At 34.9% G+C, this 19398-nt stretch overlaps 3 pseudogenes; 2 read left to right on the top strand and 1 right to left on the bottom strand.

Moving 5' to 3' along the window:
• Positions 1–7865: 7865 nt before the first annotated feature.
• Positions 7866–9069, top strand: LOC121766478 (annotated as a pseudogene).
• Positions 9070–11286: 2217 nt separating this feature from the next.
• On the bottom strand, positions 11287–13633 carry LOC121766479 (annotated as a pseudogene).
• A 3177-nt stretch (positions 13634–16810) lies between these two features.
• LOC121766477 lies at positions 16811–18015 on the top strand (annotated as a pseudogene).
• The last annotated feature ends 1383 nt before the right edge of the window (positions 18016–19398 follow it).

Below are 19398 nucleotides of genomic sequence, written 5' to 3'. Positions count from 1 at the left end.
CCCGATGACTCCCGGCTGGCGGCGAACAGGCGGCTGGGCGGCGGCGGCTAGGCGCGCAGCCTTGGCGGTGGTCGAGACCCCTACAGTTTGACCGCACGCAGATCGAGGCAATGGTTTGCGGTTGGTGGTGCTCGGCGGCAGCAAGGCGGCCAGGTGAAGACGACGGTGGCGTGGGTTCCGATGAAGAACACGCCGCGTAGCAACGAACCAGCTTATGGAAGAAGCAGAGGCCATGAAGGCCAGGGCAGACGAACAGACGGCGCGGGCGGAGGCAGAAATACAGGGCCTCACGTCAGACGGCACCTCATTAACGAAGATGAGGAGGTGCCGCCGATAGGTCAAAGGATCGGAGGCGCGTGGGATGCGAGAGAGGCTGTCGGGGACAGATATATGAGGAGGGAGAGAGAAATGAAAAGAAAAGGGAAGGAGATAGTTCCTCCTCCTCCTAAGCGTAGCCGCCCTGCCAACCAGGGCATTATTATTGCTGATGCAGGGCACCCGACTTCCCCACTACCACGAGAAAACGAGTTAGGCAGTGATGCTGAGAGCAGGGAACTTCGATGGGCCCGAACATCCCGTAGGCGACAAGGAAGGCCTATAGTACCCCCCACCGTCGACCTCTTCAAACAGACTGTGGTATTGACCACGGGCCTCCTCCAGCGGATGGTGCAATTTGATGACCCAAAGTGGCAGAAGGAGGTCACCAAGAGGGTAACTCCCCAGAAGCGGCTGAAAGCTGGTAAGAAACTCCATCAGCCAACCCTAGAGAGGATCAAGGTTGAGGAGAGATTTGCCCAGTATATTACGGGCATTGGTTTCGAATGGTTGCTGGATATTGAGGATACCTTCATACCGGAGGCCCTGGCCAAGGAATTTTTCACATCCTTCCGGTTTACCGGAAGCACAGACTTGGAGGCAAGGAGCATCTCTTTTAGGGTGTTCGGCCATGGGCAAAAGATGAGCCTTAACGAGTTCTCCGTAAGGATGGGACTCTACACAGAAGCCCAGGTCACCAGAGAGGAGTGGTTCGGCCGTGACATTGGTCTTCCTCAAAGGAAACCGGATTTTGAGCAGCAGGCCGTCAGGCAAGCCCTGTGCAACGGTCGTGCCCCAGACTTTAAAGCCTCTGAGTCCAGAGGAACATACATAGCGGATCCAGCCCTCCGACTCGCCCAAGTATACCTCGGGTGCAACCTCCACGTTCAAGCCAACACGATGGCTATCATTATTGTGGCTGAGCTCTACTTCATGTGGTGCATGAGGGAGCAAAGGAAGGTGCACCTTGGCTACTGGATTGCCCACTCGATGAATCAGATTGCCGCTCGCTCTTCCCGCCACCTCAACATTTGCCACCTCCTCGGAGCCTACCTCCGACGCAATTGGACTCTGGTGTTCCAAGAAGGTGTAGAGCTACCCGACCGCTGCCCAAACCCAGAGTTATTTGACCAGGAGAGGCAGCAAGAGAGCAGGCAGGAAACGTAGCCGGAGGAAACCAGAAGAACGGCTGATCGTTCGGCGAACCCAGAAAGACAGAGGGCAGACCTGAACATGGTACCCGTTGAGAGGACAGAGCCAGAAGAGGCTGCACACACTGACCGCGAAAGTTTGCTCCGCATTGAGCAAACGCTTACGCAACTGATGGAGAACTCACATGCTCAGCTGGTCGCTTTGGCCAAAATTCTGGAGGCTATCCGCCAAAATACCCTTACCAGGCAACCAACTCCCTCTACAAGCTCTCATCCCCCTCGACGTCCATCATCAACCTGGCCACCTTCGGCATCCCCCGATCAACCCTCTCGGAAACAATAGTATCACCCCCTTATCTCAAGCTAATCACTTTCCAAACAATTTTAATTCTAGTTTTTACTTTGGTTTGTATATATTGATGTTTTTATTCTGCTTTTCACACTTAGTCCACTGCTTGAACTACGTTTTCGTCTATATTTTGTTGTTCCTATTGGCATGTTTTGACTGATTGCACTATCTCACACTTAGCCCATTGTCTGGTCTAAGTGAGAGAAGTTGTCCTAGATTTGTGCTTTCTGAGCCGTTGCCTAACCCTTTTTCCACTGCATCCAGTCCCTCGAGGACGAGTTCATATGCAGCGATCTTGACAAACTGACGACTTGATCAAGTATATGCGGAGAGAAGAAACATAAGCTGCTGGCAAATGGATTGACCTCGACCTCAGGTATGATTGTTGGAAGTTTATTCGGTCTAATGCATCTATGTAAATATGTGTTTTTAAGTCTTTCTTTTTTCCTTTCTTTCTTGAGATGAGTAAACCGTGCTTGAAACTTGCCTTATCTTTTTCTTTTCTTGTCTTTTATACTTGAGGACAAGTATGTTTTAAGTGTGAGCAGTTTGATAAGGCTCATTTCATGCATCGGTTTAAAGGGTAAAAAGTACGCCACTTGATCTGTTTATTGCGCAAAACAAGTGTTAAAAGTGCAGGAATGCAGCTTGACCAAGACATCAAGGCTAAACTGATCAAGTCGGCACAAAGGACGCAAAAGGCCAAGAAATCAGGGAGATTGATCAAGGGGAGTGATCAAGCATTTAGGCGGGGACCATTGGCAAAGAGAAGAAGACACGTGCCGATACAAAGGACACCATCCTGCTATGAAGGGACCACTGTCTTCTAGAAGGAGGAATACGTGTCGACCAAAGAGACGCGCGGTCCTGGAAGAAAGCGAATATTCGCCGACAAGGTTGTTATCCCTGCTGGAGGATAGCTCTTAGTTTTAGCTTAGTTTAGTTAACTTTCGTTCCAGTTCTTCGCTAGCTTATTCGACTAAAGGTTGCCTATAAATAGAGGCTGCGACACCACAATAGAGAGGACTTTATCCGCTTTCTAGTTAGTTTTTAGTTTTAGCTTAGTTTAGTTAACTTTCGTTCCAGTTCTTAGCTAGCTTAGTTTAGAATTTTAGTGAAAGGTAAGTGATTCAGTGCGACAGAGGCTTCAGTTCTGTCCGGCGCTGTTTCCAGTTTCCGACCGAGAATTGCTCGGCCTTTACTCGCTTTATGTTCTTTCAATTTCGTAGCTAGTTTTCGCTTTATATTTCGCTTTGGACGAGATCTATTCTGGAATCAAAGTTCTTTTGTTTTCGGATCTTCAAGTTCACTGTCACAGTTTAATTTCTCGCCTTTAAATATTGTTCCAAGTGCCTAGTTATAATGAATGTTAAAATGATTTACTGTTCCGTGGTTTAATCAAGTAGTTAGTTTAAATTCTGCCTAGCATAAATCCAGTAGTTAAAACAAACTCACAAGTTAAAGCGTGGCCGCAGCCAAACCCCTGTTCACTAAACACACACTCGCAGCACATTTTTCTCTGTGGGATCGACCCCGATTCTTGCCGCTTTACTGTTAAAGTAGTGCGAGTCTTTGGGAGTTATAAATATTTTCTTTGCGTGAGTCGGTTTGAGGATTGACTTGATCAAGTAGTAACGACAATTTGCTAACTGATCCACCGGGTTCGGTTATCTTCCATATAACCTTGATTAATCTGATCCGTCGTTCCGAGCCTCACCAAAGAACAAAGTAATAGTTTGATCGTTTACATGTGAATTTAATAGTTTGGTTGCAAAATAGAACAAATTAATAGTTTGATAATTTACATGTGAATTGTAAAGTCGGTATGCAAAAACTATAATTTGATGAAAATTTATAAATATATAGGCAAATTATTCTATAATAATATGCACTGACATGAAAATTTATAGGCAAATTCTGATTTGGGGTGTTACAATTATGTCTTGAACTAGTCTTTTCAGCACAACATTCTCGAAGCGGACCGCGGCTTGTTCAGCGGTCGTTGGCCGCCAGCGGTCCGCTGGGCGGGTTGAATGCTCCAGATTTTCATCTTCGACTTTAAGCTATCTTTTTAGGCTCAAATTTAAGCATTTCTCACAAAACACGTCCAAAAAACCAAGAGGAGGCTGCTGTAGAGCTTCCACGCTTCGGTTGCCGGTACGTCAACCGTCATCTCAGCGAACATTGTTCCGTACATCTTGGATTTCTGATTGTGGCGGATGAGATGTCTATGCACTACAAAGATGAGTTGAGACTGAGAGGGTTATTATTTATAAAATATGGGTGTGGTTGAATTGGTAAATAGGGGCAGCATTTAATGGCCCAATGTAGAATTTGATTTGTTGGTTAAATTTTCTCTGTGACTCGTTTAATGGGCAAGGGCCCGTTGAATTAAGGCTGGAAATGACTGTTTTATTATCATGAAAAATTTAGTGATATTAATATATGCAACACTATTTCAATCTTAAATTATGTCGTGCATTAGTTGCTGAAATGTATACATTATTGTATGCAGTTCTGTGCATTATTTTTTAGATTGAAGCTACATCCATCTGATTAAGTCAGATGCTATATGTACATTATTATTTTCATTCGTGCATTATTTGTTGCTATATGTACATTATTGTAGGGACTGGTGTACATTATGATTTTAGTTTTAATTCAGGTGCATTATTTGATTATCTTTGTACATTATACAATTAGTGTTGTGCATTAATGCGATACATTAATGCACAAATGCGATACATTAATTCATTGGTGCATTATTTGATTACATTTGTACATTATACAGATAGTGTTGTGCATTAATGCGATACATTACTGATTTTTGGACAGCAGCGAAGCAGCCAAGGTTGGATATTGACGAAGTAGTGGATGATGTTCTTCCACGTGCAATTGCCCAAAAGTTTAGGGAGAGATTGGCTGAACAGCAAGGGGCTGAGGCTAGTACGTCTCATGATGACAAAGAGAAGAGGAAGTCGAGGGGAAAGAAAGTCGACCACCTCTACTGTCGACAGACCCCCACCGAGTTCATTACCTGTATAAAAAGCATAACTCCACGGCAGAAGGAAGCCGTGAATGAATTGGATTGATCATACGGATAATCATTGGAAACGCTATTTATATTACTTTTAACACTATGTTTTTTTTTGGATAACTCATTGTGGTTGAGAAAAAAATGACTTGTTGCCATGTCTGTTTTGATCCATACATAGTATGCGGAACTTCTTGCTAACATAAGCATATTTTGGTACTAGTGTCTGATGTCGTAAACACAACATATATAATGGATGTAATCAACCGAGTAATGGCAATGTACTGCTTAATAATGTAAAAAAGAGAGAATAACGTAAGAGAGAGAATAACGTAGAAGAGAGTCTTATCTACATTATTCTCTATCTTACTTTACCCTTTCTTCATTAATTATATATTACTCCCTCCGTCCGTGAAATGTTTTCCAGTTTTTCCATTTTGGTCAGTCCGTGAAATGTTGTCCACTTTGCTATTATTTTACTTTTTTGGTAAATGGTTCTCATATTCTACTAACTCATTACACTCACATTCTATTATAAATTCAATATATAAATATGGGACCTACATTCCACTAACTTCTTTCACTCACTTTTCTTTACATTTCTCAAAACACGTGCCGAGTCAAACATGGACAACATTTTGCGGACGGAGGAAGTATCATTTGTTCAAAACGAGTGCAGAAAATGAAATGTGACAAAATTTCAGGGACGGAGGGAGTAGTAAAAATATGTATAAAAAAATATGGGTATGTGATAAGTTTATTAAAAATATGTACCCGGTATTGAGGGTATTTTCATCCAAAAAACTTGAAAATAGTAAAAAAATATTTCGATTGATATTAACTCATAGTTGACTGACTTCAAATGATATTTTTAAAGTTCACGGATCTAAAATGATACATTGACAAAGTTCGTGGACTAAAAAAATATTCCTTCTACTATATAATAGGCGGGGGTATTTTCTTCAGCAACCATTTAATTAAAAAACAAATATTAACACCTAAAGCCCCTAACCAGCCGCAATTCTCCAACACTGAACACTTGAAAAAAGATCCAATTACGTGGGCCCACCTGGCCATATAAGGGAAACTGAACGAGTCTCAGTTTGTATTTTCTTTTATGACTTTAGGTTATGGCTGGCAAAATTTATTGTATTTACAGGTCATTAGGTATTAAGTTCACTACATTTGACTAATTCACTCACAACATTTGTAAAGTTGTTTTCAATACTTTCAATTTTTCGTAAAAATGCGACACAATATTAGACTTATTATTTATTTAGTTTGACTAAAGTTTAAATTTTGTCTCGCATATTTATTTCAAAAGATATTTGGATCCACTGTTTAAAGATTTTGTCCATTAGGTGGAGTACTTGTATTTTAAAGTCTAAAATTAGGCTTGTATATTAAAAAAACATATTTTGTCCTATACATTAATAAATTTTTTCAATTAGATAGAGTACTTGTATTTTAAAGTCTAAAATTAGGCTCCTATAATAAAAAAACATATTTTTTCCTATACATTAATAGATTTTGTCAATTAGGTAGAGTACTTTTATTTTAAAGTCTAAAATTAGGCTCCTGTATTATAAAAACATTTTAATCCTATACATTAATAATTAGTAGAGTACTTGTATTTTAAAGTCCAAAATTAGGCTCGTATATTAAAAAAACATATTTTGTCCTATACAATAATAATAAATTAAGTGTCTTCGCTTCTGGTCCTAACCTATATATTTCAATTCATATTTAACGTGTTAATCAAGTCAATCCATATTTAACTCATTCATCAAGTCAAAATGAGATTAATTAACCATTAGTTATTAACAAAATTATTATTTTAATATGGCGATTGGGGTCGAGGGGGGCCGACCGACCCCACCGCCGGCCCATGAATACCGCCAGAATCAAGCTTCTGTCGTTGTGCTTCAAGTCTTCGACCCAATGATGTAGAAAGAATAGCAGATATGCAACGGCTAATGAAAAGGAGAGTGTTAATCAAGGATCAATTGAGAATTTATACTATATTTATTGGAGGCTATGAAGAAACTACACGTTTTGGCTTAATAAAGTGTTTATTTAGGCGCTATAAAGTTATTTATGAAGGTATTAAGACACTAAATGTTCTAGTGTATTTTTTTTTCATAGTCATAACATAATTACATCACTTTATCTGTGTGCATGGATTAATGTGAAAATCACATTTTATGTGAGAATCGAGAATAATATTTTGAATGTATAAACTTGGATAATTCACGGTAAAAATTAACTGTATGAAAATAATATATTTATTCGTGACTAGTGGGATTTTAAAGCATATCTCTCACTTAATTTAATATATAAAAACGCCAAACTATAAACAAAGTTCAAGAAACAAAAGAAAAATATAAGTAGGGTTGAATTTAATATACATCACATTTATTATAAATCCCTTCTGTGGATGTGCCTCTCTCCTATTACACTGGAATTCTTGGTAAATTTGTTTGTCAAATTAGCCGCCGTATGTATCGTGTCAGTGCATATTATTGTAGGATAATTTGCCTATAAATTTATAAACTTTCATCAAAATATAGTTTTTTCATACAGACTTTACAATTCATATGTAAATTATCAAACTATTAATTTGTTCTATTTTGCAACCAAACTATTAAATTCACATGTAAACGATCAAACTAATAATTTGTTCTGATTTTGCAACCAAACTATTGATTCGATTTGATTTTGCATTTTAACTATTAAATGTGACATCAACCAAAATAATGTTAAATTTCATAGTTAAATAATTCATTGGTTGAATTATGGTTATAGAATTATATCAAATCATTTTAAACTCAAAAACTTAATCGGAAGCAAAATCAGAATAAATCAATTGTGAAATACGTGTTTTAAAATGTTAACAATAATAACACATAACCACATCATACACGCATCGCTAACAAAAGTATTAGACTTAAGTAATAATCTTTAAATGAAATTTTCTGCGTCTATCACTGCATATTTTGACGAACATTTTGTGAAGGTATGGCCGGTATCACTGCATATGTTGGATTTTACGAGATTTGCTCTCCAAAAAAAGGGTGAACTCGTCTTTATATCGGCTGCATCAGGAGTTGTAGGTTAGCTTGTCGTCCAATTTGCTAAGCTATTTAGGTGTTATGTCGTTAGAAGCGCAGGATCACAACATAACGTCTTTTAATTATTCTTTTAAATTAATTTATAAAAATCCATTCACCAACTTCTTTTTTCAATTTGAGTTTGCATAATTTGTTGGTGATTAAATGTATATGGAATATAATAGTAATAATTAACAAAAATAACCTACAGTCAAAAGTCAACTCTAATTCAAGGTTTAAAATATTAAATAAGCATTATCTTTACTAAAAAATATTAATAAAATAACCTGAGCAATTATCTTAATACTGAAGCAGCAATTTTGTTTTTGGGGCTATAATTACTTTATATTTTTTAGAGTTAATTTATTTATATATATTACTTTGTTCAAGGTTGACCTTTTGAAGAACATACTGGGGTTTGATGATGCATTCAACTACAATGAAGAATCGTACCTGAATGAAGCCATAAAGAGGTATATATATAAAGTGACAAAATTAATTAATTTCTTTTACATATATAACTAACTGATCTGACCATATAGATTATGGGCCAACAAGATATTGGGTCGGGTTGGGCCGGTCCAATCCAAAGATATATATGCATATAGCCCATATGGCCTGGCTAGTCACATAAATAAACAAAAAACATATATTTATGATCAAAATTTCCCTTTCTGTCTAATGAGCACAACCCCGACCCGTACTTTGTTATCTCTAATAAGTGTATGAAATTAATCACTGCTATTTAGGTACTTCCCCGAATGGATCGACATATATTTCGAAAATGTAGGAGGCAAAATGCTCGATTCGGTGCTCCCGAACATTAGACCCCACGGTCGCATCACCGCCTGCGGGACGATCTCGCAGTATGACGAGGAGGAGCCAGACGCGACACACAACTTGATGTATTTGATCGTAAAGAAAATCCGAATGCAAGGATTCGTCGTCTTCGACTACTTCATTGTTGAAGGAATTGAGGCTGCGCCAGCTGCTTTGGTTGGACACTTTTCTGGTCGCAAAGTGGGAAAGCAAGTTGTTCTTGTGGCTCGTGATTGATCAATTTGGTCCTATCGATCTTGATTTAATGGACGGTGAGGATTGATTTGTGTATTAATTTATATCTAAAATAATTTGTGTTAGCTTCAATAAAGAATTACCATTTTTATAGATGTTAGAAACTAGAAACTAAGAGATGAAACTTCTTTTTTCTACTTTGAAGAATAAATCAAAGGCAACAATGAAATTTTCTTTGCTTAAAATTGTTTAATTCATTAAAAAAAATTCTCGATGACCTAGTCAAGAGAAATCGACGCTTGAATACACTAGTCAAAGGGATAGAACTTTTGAATTTGAGTGAAAGTAATGCCACTGAATATTTCACATTTCGATCTCATACTTTGCATTCAGTCACAGCAGGAGATGTTGTTAGATACACAATAATTTATTATTCTAGAATTATAATATTTTAATATTAATATTTCCATGTTGAAATTTTGTATAATAGTATAGTTTTATCATCTTTCAACCACCATTATATGGGCTTAAATTAAACTAAAATATCGCAGTCTTCTAAACGTTATATGCTGCATTCTTATCGAGGAACATGTGTCAAAAAGACTTCAACGACGTCCCTTAATGATGTATTATGTATTTTTAAACTAACATTATGATTATGAATCAAAATTTTATCTCTCATTAAAGTACTCTAAGATAAGTTGAGAACACAAATTTCCTATCCAAATTATATTTTGAATCCGCCGGCAATGGTTGATCAATTATTGATATTTATTGTACTAGTATTATATTAGTATTACTCCTACGCAGTCATTTTGTTATTCAAGGTCTGCTGCTATAAATCAAACATTTATTTTTCACAAGCATGGTCAATTTTATAGTACTCCTCGGACCATCCACACACATCTAAAAATAAACGTATTTCACGCTTGGTTAAAGAAAATTATTCCTTTCAATTTATTGCACTTCCAAATTTTCAACACATAATAGGAAGCAATTTTTTTCCAACACATATTGTTTTATAAAGGGATATCCGTCTCCAAAATCATCGAAATTAGGCCAAGATTTAGTATTTCCCAATAACTTAAAAAATGGTCTAAAATATAACAAACTTATACTTAATTTGTTTGTTAGTACTACTATTTCCCATGGCAGATCAATCACCATATCCAACCAACTTCCGCGCATTTTTTTTATCTTACTTGGCACTTACTAAATCATTGTGATTTTCAACGTAGCTTTTCAACGTATATCTAAAATATTATAAACACTTCACGGTTGCCCACGTATAATAAGATTTTTTCTGAAAATATCATATTTGTGCCGAGTTGTGAAATAACAATAAAATGTAAAGTTTGTGATAATTTAGACAATTTTTAATGTTCTTGGGAAAAACTAATACTTGGAAAGTTTCATGATATTATATGTCAAGATCACTTCAATTTAGAATATAAACAAAACAAAACGCATAATGAAAAATGGAGGGAAACACGCAGATTGTATCGAAAGACTACGTGAAGGGTTTGATAAAGGAATCAGATTTTATTCTGAAAACCTCATAAATCAAACGGAATATTCCCAACGGTGCCTTTTTGGTGAAGGAAAAGGGAAAACACGGACCTCACCGGGGAGCAAAAGAGTCAATATAATTGCGCTTCACCGGGGGTAAAATTAGGGTTGGCCCGATTTGTTTGACTCCTAATTCAACACTTCATTGATTATTTTATAATATAGATAACTAAAAAAAATAACTTTTAATTTTATATTAAATATATAAATTATATACTAAATTTTATTAATATAATAATAGATAAAATAAATTGAAAACTTCAAATTCACTAAGAAAAACATTTAAAATTCTAAAATATGCTTTGAAATTTCTTGATGTTTATGTTTTATTTTGCATAAATCTCAATAGTATTTAATCGTGTTTATGTTTGAATTTAAGCATATATCTCAAATTCAGTATTATTAAATGTTTTACATTTATAAATATAACTAATTTTCAACCTTATTTGATTGATCACATGTTAAATTTATCGGTAGCAAACCGATTAACCCGTTGGGCTAGCCCGAAACCCGAGTTTTTAGGGTTAGAGTTGAACTTCTATAACCTGAAAAAAACCACTACTTGATTAGCCCGCACCTGAGTGACCCATAACTCAGGCAAGGTTGGCCTGAAACCCGTTGGGCCGACCCGATTGACATCCCTACCAGAGACGTCTATGGAAGTTAAAATTCAGAAATCTCGTATTTTGACTAAGTTTTATAATAAATATATTAAATAGAAAATGAAATAATGAGAGCCATGAATAGTGAAGGGAAGAGATAAATAAGAAATGGAGGATTGGAGGTGCTACCTGTTTAAATTAATAACAATACATCAAATTCATGATCATATATTTATAATTCATGATTATAGCTTTATTTAAGTCCTTCCTTGTTTCCGATGGTAAAAACAGAATTACTCACGAGCAACCACCACCAACAGCTTCCCTACGTTGCGACCGGAGTATAAGCCAAAGAGAGCCCCAGGCGCGCTTTCAATGCCTTCGGCTGTGTCTTCGACGTATGTGATCCTCTCTTCCTTGATTAGAGGCACAACCATCTCCAGGAACTTGGAGTAGAGATGGTAGTGGTCGCTAGTGAAAAATCCTTCCATACGGACCCGTTTTACTATTGCGTTAATCAAGTTGCAGACGCCTTCGGGCTGCTCAAGGCTGTTGTATTGGGAGATCATCCCACAAAGCGCAACACTGCCGTTGAGTCTCATGTTGTTTAGCACCGCTTCGAGCATCTTCCCTCCCACGTTGTCAAAGTAGATGTCGATGCCATCGGGGAAGTACCTAATTAACAACAACACAAATTTGTGAGTATTATCTACATAACGATAAATTGCCGGAAAAACTATAAAATTTGGTCAAATTCTTTCAAAAAACTAACCAAAAAAATTATATATTTGGATTTGTTATCCACAGTCGTGGGATGATTGTGAACTGATCCATACTTGGTGATTTTCTTAGCTGATTTACCAAACTTCGCGGTTTTTTGCTAGTTTTTATGAAATTTGTCATGAATACAAAAGGATTCTTTTGTTATATAAGAACATAAATATGTGTATTGTGTGTTAAATTACTAACTATTCTTCAATGTTAAATAAGTATACACATTTTTATAGCAATGATAGAACCTCTTCAACGCTGCATTATAGTCTTGCTCTTCTTTGTAGTTGAATGCTTCGTCAAACCCGAATTTGTTCTCCAAGAGATCGACCTTCAACAATGCAAAAGCCGACTTGTTCATCAAATGTGAAACATAAACTTGCCACAGAAGAAAAATAGCACATAAATCGACAACCAATCTAGCCAACAATCTAATAAGTTTTCGATAAGCCATTAGATTCTGACCTTTTCTTTGCTCCCCGCACTCCCAACAACGTAACATCCTGCGATCTTTGCAAACTGACCAACGAGCTGACCAACAGCTCCGGATGCAGCAGAGACATACACAGTTTCCCCCTTTTTGGGAGAGCAAAACTTGAAAAAACCAACATAAAGGCATGCCTAAAATGATAACGCGAAACACGTTGATTTTCAGTCTCAAGTTAGTACATCTCCTACTGTTGTTTTTCAGAAACTATCAAGATAAACGCTACAAATCCAACATTTCCCAATCTATTAATTCAAGCATATATAGTTCATCAACAGCTCGTTTTCGTTAACAGTTTAACTGCATACATAACTTCTGCAGAATCACAAACAACTAGTTCTAGATCAGACAAATAGCACTAGGAAGCAGGAATCAAGCGTGAAATTTGAAGTCGATAATCACAAGGGGCTCGAGAAACTCACCAAGAATCCCTGTATAATAAGAGAGGGGCAAATCTTTATCTTGAACCTTAAACAATTGGTCTGGATCTTTAATAAGGCTATACTCCTCCCAGCCAGTAAACCCCCAAACTAGCTCGCCCGTCTTGAAATTTGGATGAGACGAATCCAGTACTTTCGACACTCCAAATCCATAAATAGGCTGTCACCAGAAAAAGGTCAACAAACACAAAAAAGATGCAACCAACATTGCATCAATTGAAAGATAACATTTTTTATTTCTTTCCCCAAAATCTCAAACTATTCATCAAACAAGACCTCTGCAGAAACATCAAAAAGACATAACAAACATTTTATTAATAGAAAGATACAGTTTATATTTTTCTCCCCAAAATCTCAAACTATTCATCAAACGAGAAAAATACTATTGTTATATTCCAATGAGATCATCTGCACAATATTGTATTATAAGTCTATTTTTTTAATAAAATAAAAAATTAAGGGCCCCAATTTAAATCAAGACATGTATAACAAATTCTATTCCAACCAGAAGAAAAATTAATTTCAACAAGAAAAATTTCACTTAAAAAAACTAAACTTACAGAATCCAGCGTGAAAGAAGGTAAATCGAGCTCCTGATTCTTCATGAGGGCAAGAATAAAAGGATCGATGGATAAGTAGAGATTCTTCACCAAAACGGCGCCGTCGCAACCGCTGGGAATTTTGAGCTGAATTTTGGATGTTCTCAGCGACATATCGGATTCTTTCACAGATGTTTTGACATAGTTGCTGAGTATCACTTGCTTGTTGCTAATTTCCTAACCCATTTTGCCGTTAATTCTGGTGGAATTCTGGTGTTCAGCTTCATTGTTTTATATCTGAAAATCCCTAGAAAAGCTCTTGGCTAATGGAGTAGAAGTTTTGGGTTGTGTGTAGTAGCGGCGTCTCTGCTAGGTGAGAATCATAGGGAGCTCTAATTTTCTATGGAAGGGACATCTTTTTTTTTATATTATTTTATATCCGTGAACTTTAAAAATACAATTTGAGGTCCGTTAACTGTGAGTTAATATCACTTTTTTGCTATTTTCAAGTTTTTTGGATGAAAATACCCTCAATCATATTTTTAATTAACCTATCACATACTCATATGGTTTTTGTAAATGATAATAAATACCTAAAGTGGACATATGATAAAGTAAGAGAGAGAATAACGTAGAAGAGAGTCTTATCTACATTATTCTCTATCTTACTTTACCCTTTCTTCATTAATTATTTATTACTCCCTCTGTCCGTGAAACGTTTTCCAGTTTTTCCATTTTGGTCCGTCCGTTATGTTGTCCACTTTGCTATTATTTTACTTTTTTGGTAAATGGTTCACATATTCCACTAACTCATTACACTCACATTCTATTATAAATTCAATATATAAATATGGGACCTACATTCCACTAACTTCTTTCACTCACTTTTCTTTACATTTCTCAAAACAAGTGTCGAGTCAAACATGGACAACATTTTGCGGACGGAGGAAGTATCATTTGTTCAAAACGAGTGCAGAAAATGAAATGTGACAAAATTTCAGGGACGGAGGGAGTAGTTAAAATATGTATAAAAAAATATGGGTATGTGATAAGTTTATTAAAAATATGTACCCGGTATTGAGGGTATTTTCATCCAAAAAACTTGAAAATAGTTAAAAAAATATTTTAATTGATATTAACTCATAGTTGACAGACTTCAAATGATATTTTTAAAGTTCACGGATCTAAAATGATACATTAACAAAGTTCGTGGACTAAATAAAATATTCCTTCTTCTCAATAATAGGCGGGGGTATTTTCTTCAGCAACCATTTAATTAAAAAACAAATATTAACACCTAAAGCCCCTAACCAGCCGCAATTCTCCAACACTGAACACTTGAAAAAAGATCCAATTACGTGGGCCCACCAGGCCATATAAGGGAAACTGAACGAGTCTCAGTTTGTATTTTGTTTTATGACTTTAGGTTATGACTGGCAAAATTTATTGTATTTATAGATCATTAGGTATTAAGTTCACTACATTTGACTAATTCACGCACAACATTTGTAAAATTGTTTTCAATACTTTCAATTTTTCGTAAAAATGCGACACAATATTAGACTTATTATTTATTTAGTTTGACTAAAGTTTAAATTTTGTCTCGCATATCTATTTAAAAAGATATTTTGAACCATAGTTTAAAGATTTTGTCCATTAGGTAGAGTACTTGTATTTTAAAGTCTAAAATTAGTCTTGTATATTTAAAAAACATATTTTGTCCTATACATTAATAAATTTTGTCAATTAGATAGAGTACTTGTATTTTAAAGTCTAAAATTAGGCTCCTATATTAAAAAAACATTTTTATCCTATACATTAATAATTAGTAGAGTACTTGTATTTTAAAGTCCAAAATTAGGCTCGTATATTAAAAAAACATATTTTGTCCTATACATTAATAGATTTTGTCAATTAGGTAGAGTCATTTTATTTTAAAGTCTAAAATTAGGCTCGTATATTAAAAAACATATTTTATCCTATACATTAATAATTAGTAGAGTACTTGTATTTTAAAGTCCAAAATTAGGCTCGCATATTAAAAAAAAACATATTTTGTCCTATACAATAATAATCAATTAAGTGTCTTCGCTTCTGGTCCTAACCTATATATTTCAATTCATATTTAACATGTTAATCAAGTCAATCCATATTTAACTCATTCATCAAGTCAAAATGAGATTAATTAACCATTAAATATTAACAAAATTAGTATTTTAATATGGCCAAGGCATATAACCAGATCTAGGAATGAACGGCGATTAGGGTCGAGGGGGGCCGATCGACCCCACCGCCGACCCATGAATACGGCCAGAATCAAGCTTCTGTCGTTGTGCTTCAAGTCTTCGACCCAACGATGTAGTAAGAATAGCAGATATGCAACGGCTAATGAAAAAGAGAGTGTTAATCAAGGATCAATTGAGAATTTATACTATATTTATTGGAGGCTATGAAGAAACTACACGTTATGGCTTAATAAAATGTTAATTTAGGCGCTATAAAGTTATTTATGAAGGTATTAAGACACTAAATGTTCTAGTGTATTTTTTTTTTCATAGTCATAACATAATTACATCACTTTATCTGTGTTCATGGATTAATGTGAAAATCACATTTTATGTGAGAATCGAGAATAATATTTTGAATGTATAAACTTGGATAATTCACGGTAAAAATTAACCGTATGAATATAATATATTTATTCGTGACTAGTGGGATTTTAATGCATATCTTTCACTTAATTTAATATATAAAAACGCCAAACTATAAACAAAGTTCAAGAAACAAAAGAAAAATATAAGTAGGGTTGAATTTAATATACATCACATTTATTATAAATCCCTTCTATAGATGTGCCTCTCTCCTATTACACTGGAATTCTTGGTAAATTTGTTTGTCAAATTAGCCGCCGTATGTATCGTATTAGTGCATATTATTGTAGGATAATTTGCCTATAAATTTATAAACTTTCATCAAAATATAGTTTTTGCATACAGACTTTACAATTCATATGTAAATTTTCAAACTATTAATTTGTTCTATTTTGCAACCAAACTATTAAATTCACATGTAAACGATCAAACTATTAATTTGTTCTGATTTTGCAACCAAACTATTGATTCGATTTGATTTTGCATTTTAACTATTAAATGTGACATCAACCAAAATAATGTTAAATTTTATAGTTAAATAATTCATTGGTTGAATTATGGTTATAGAATTATATCAAACCATTTTAAACTCAAAATCTTAATCGGAAGCAAAATCAGAATAAATCAATTGTGAAATACATGTTTTAAAATGTTAACAATAATAACACATAACCACATCATACACGCATCGCTAACAAAAGTATTAGACTTAAGTAATAATCTTTAAATGAAATTTTCTGCGTCTATCACTGCATATTTTGACGATCATTTTGTGAAGGTATGGCCGGCATCACTGCATATGTTGGATTTTACGAGATTTGCTCTTTAAAAAAGGGTGAACTCGTCTTTATATCCGCTGCATCAGGAGTTGTAGGTTAGCTTGTTGGCCAATTTGCTAAGCTATTTAGGTGTTATGTCGTTGGAAGCGCAGGATCACAACATAATGTCTTTTAATTATTCTTTTAAATTAATTTATAAAAATCCATTCACCAACTTCTTTTTTCAATTTGAATTTGCATAATTTGTTGGTGATTAAATGTATATGGAATATAATAGTAATAATTAACATAAATAACCTACAGTCAAAAGTCAACTCTAATTCAAGGTTTAAAATATTAAATAAGCATTATCTTTAATAAAAAATATTAATAAAAATAACCTCAGCAATTATCTTAATACTGGAGCAGCAATTTTCTTTTTGGGGTTGTAATTACTTTATATTTTTTAGAGTTAATTTATTTATATATATTACTTTGTTCAAGGTTGACCTTTTGAAGAACATATTGGGGTTTGATGATGCATTCAACTACAATGAAGAATCGTACCTGAATGAAGCCATAAAGAGGTATATATATAAAGTGACAAAATTAATTAATTTCTTTTACATATATAATTAACTGATCTGACCATATAGATTATGGGCCAACAAGATATTGGGTCGGGTCGGGCCGGTCCAATCCAAAGATATATATACATATAGCCCATATGGCCCTGGCTAGTCACATAAATAAACAAAAAACATATATTTATGATCAAAATTTCCCTTTCGGTCTAATGAGCACAACCCCGACCCGTACTTTGTTATCTCTAATAAGTGTATGAAATTAATCACAGCTATTTAGGTACTTCCCCGAATGGATCGACATATATTTCGAAAATGTAGGAGGCAAAATGCTCGATTCAGTGCTCCTGAACATTAGACCCCACGGTCGCATCACCGCCTGCGGGACGATCTCGCAGTATGATGAGGAGGAGCCAGACGCGACGCACAACTTGATGTATGTGATCGTAAAGAAAATCCGAATGCAAGGATTCGTCGTCTTCGACTACTTCATTGTTGAAGGAATTGAGGTTGTGCCAGCTGCTTTGGTTGGACACTTTTTTGGTCGCAAAGTGGGAAAGCAAGTTGTTCTTGTGGCTCGTGATTGATCAATTTGGTCCTATCGATCTTGATTTAATGGACGGTGAGGATTGATTTGTGTATTAATTTATATCTAAAATAATTTGTGTTAGCTTCAATAAAGAATTACCATTTTTATACATGTTAGAAACTAGAAACTAAGAGATGAAACTTATTTTTTCTACTTTGAAGAATAAATCAAAGGCAGCAATGAAATTTTCTTTGCTTAAAATTGTTTAATTCATTAAAAAAAATTCTCGATGACCTAGTCAAGAGAAATCGACGCTTGAATACACTAGTCAAAGGGATAGAACTTTTGAATTTGAGTGAAAGTAATGCCACTGAATAGTTCACATTTCGATCTCATACTTTGCATTCAGTCACAGCAGGAGATGTTGTTAGATACACAATAATTTATTATTCTTGAATTATAATATTTTAATATTAATATTTCCATGTTGAAATTTTGTATAATAGTATAGTTTTATCATCTTTCAACCACCATTATATGGGCTTAAATTAAACTAAAATATCGCAGTCTTCTAAACGTTATATGCTGCATTCTTATCGAGGAACATGTGTCAAAAAGACTTCAACGACGTCCCTTAATGATGTATTATGTATTTTTAAACTAACATTATGATTATGAATCAAAATTTTATCTCTCATTAAAGTACTCTAAGATAAGTTGAGAACACAAATTTCCTATCCAATTTATATTCTGAATCCGCCGGCAATGGTTGATCAATTATTGATATTTATTATACTAGTATTATATTAGTATTACTCCTACGCAGTCATTTTGTTATTCAAGGTCTGCTGCTATAAATCCAACATTTATTTTTCACAAGCATGGTCAATTTTATAGTACTCCTCTGACCATCCCCACACATCTAAAAATAAACGTATTTCACGCTTGGTTAAAGAAAATGGTCTCCAAAATCATCAAAATTAGGCCAAGATTTAGTATTTCCCAATAACTTAAAAAATGGTCTAAAATATAACAAACTTTACTCTTAATTTGTTTGTTAGTACTACTATTTCCCATGGCAGGTCAATCACCATATCCAACCAACTTCCGCGCATTTTTTATCTTACTTGGCACTTACTAAATCATTGTGATTTTCATTGTAGCTTTTCAACGTATATCTAAAATATTATAAACACTTCACGGTTGCCCACGTATAATAAGATTTTTTCTGAAAATATCATATTTGTGCCGAGTTGTGAAATAACAATAAAATGTAAAGTTTGTGATAATTTAGACTATTTTTAATGTTCTTGGGAAAAACTAATACTTGGAAAGTTTCATGATATTATATGTCAAGATCACTTCAATTTAGAATATAAACAAAACAAAACACATAATGAAAAATGGAGGGAAACACGCAGATTGTATCGAAAGACTACGTGAAGGGTTTGATAAAGGAATCAGATTTTATTCTGAAAATCTCATAAATCAAACG

The sequence above is a fragment of the Salvia splendens genome, chromosome 15, assembly GCF_004379255.2.
Source record: "Salvia splendens isolate huo1 chromosome 15, SspV2, whole genome shotgun sequence".
NCBI lineage: Eukaryota > Viridiplantae > Streptophyta > Magnoliopsida > Lamiales > Lamiaceae > Salvia > Salvia splendens.
This window is presented reverse-complemented; position numbering and strand designations above follow the sequence as displayed.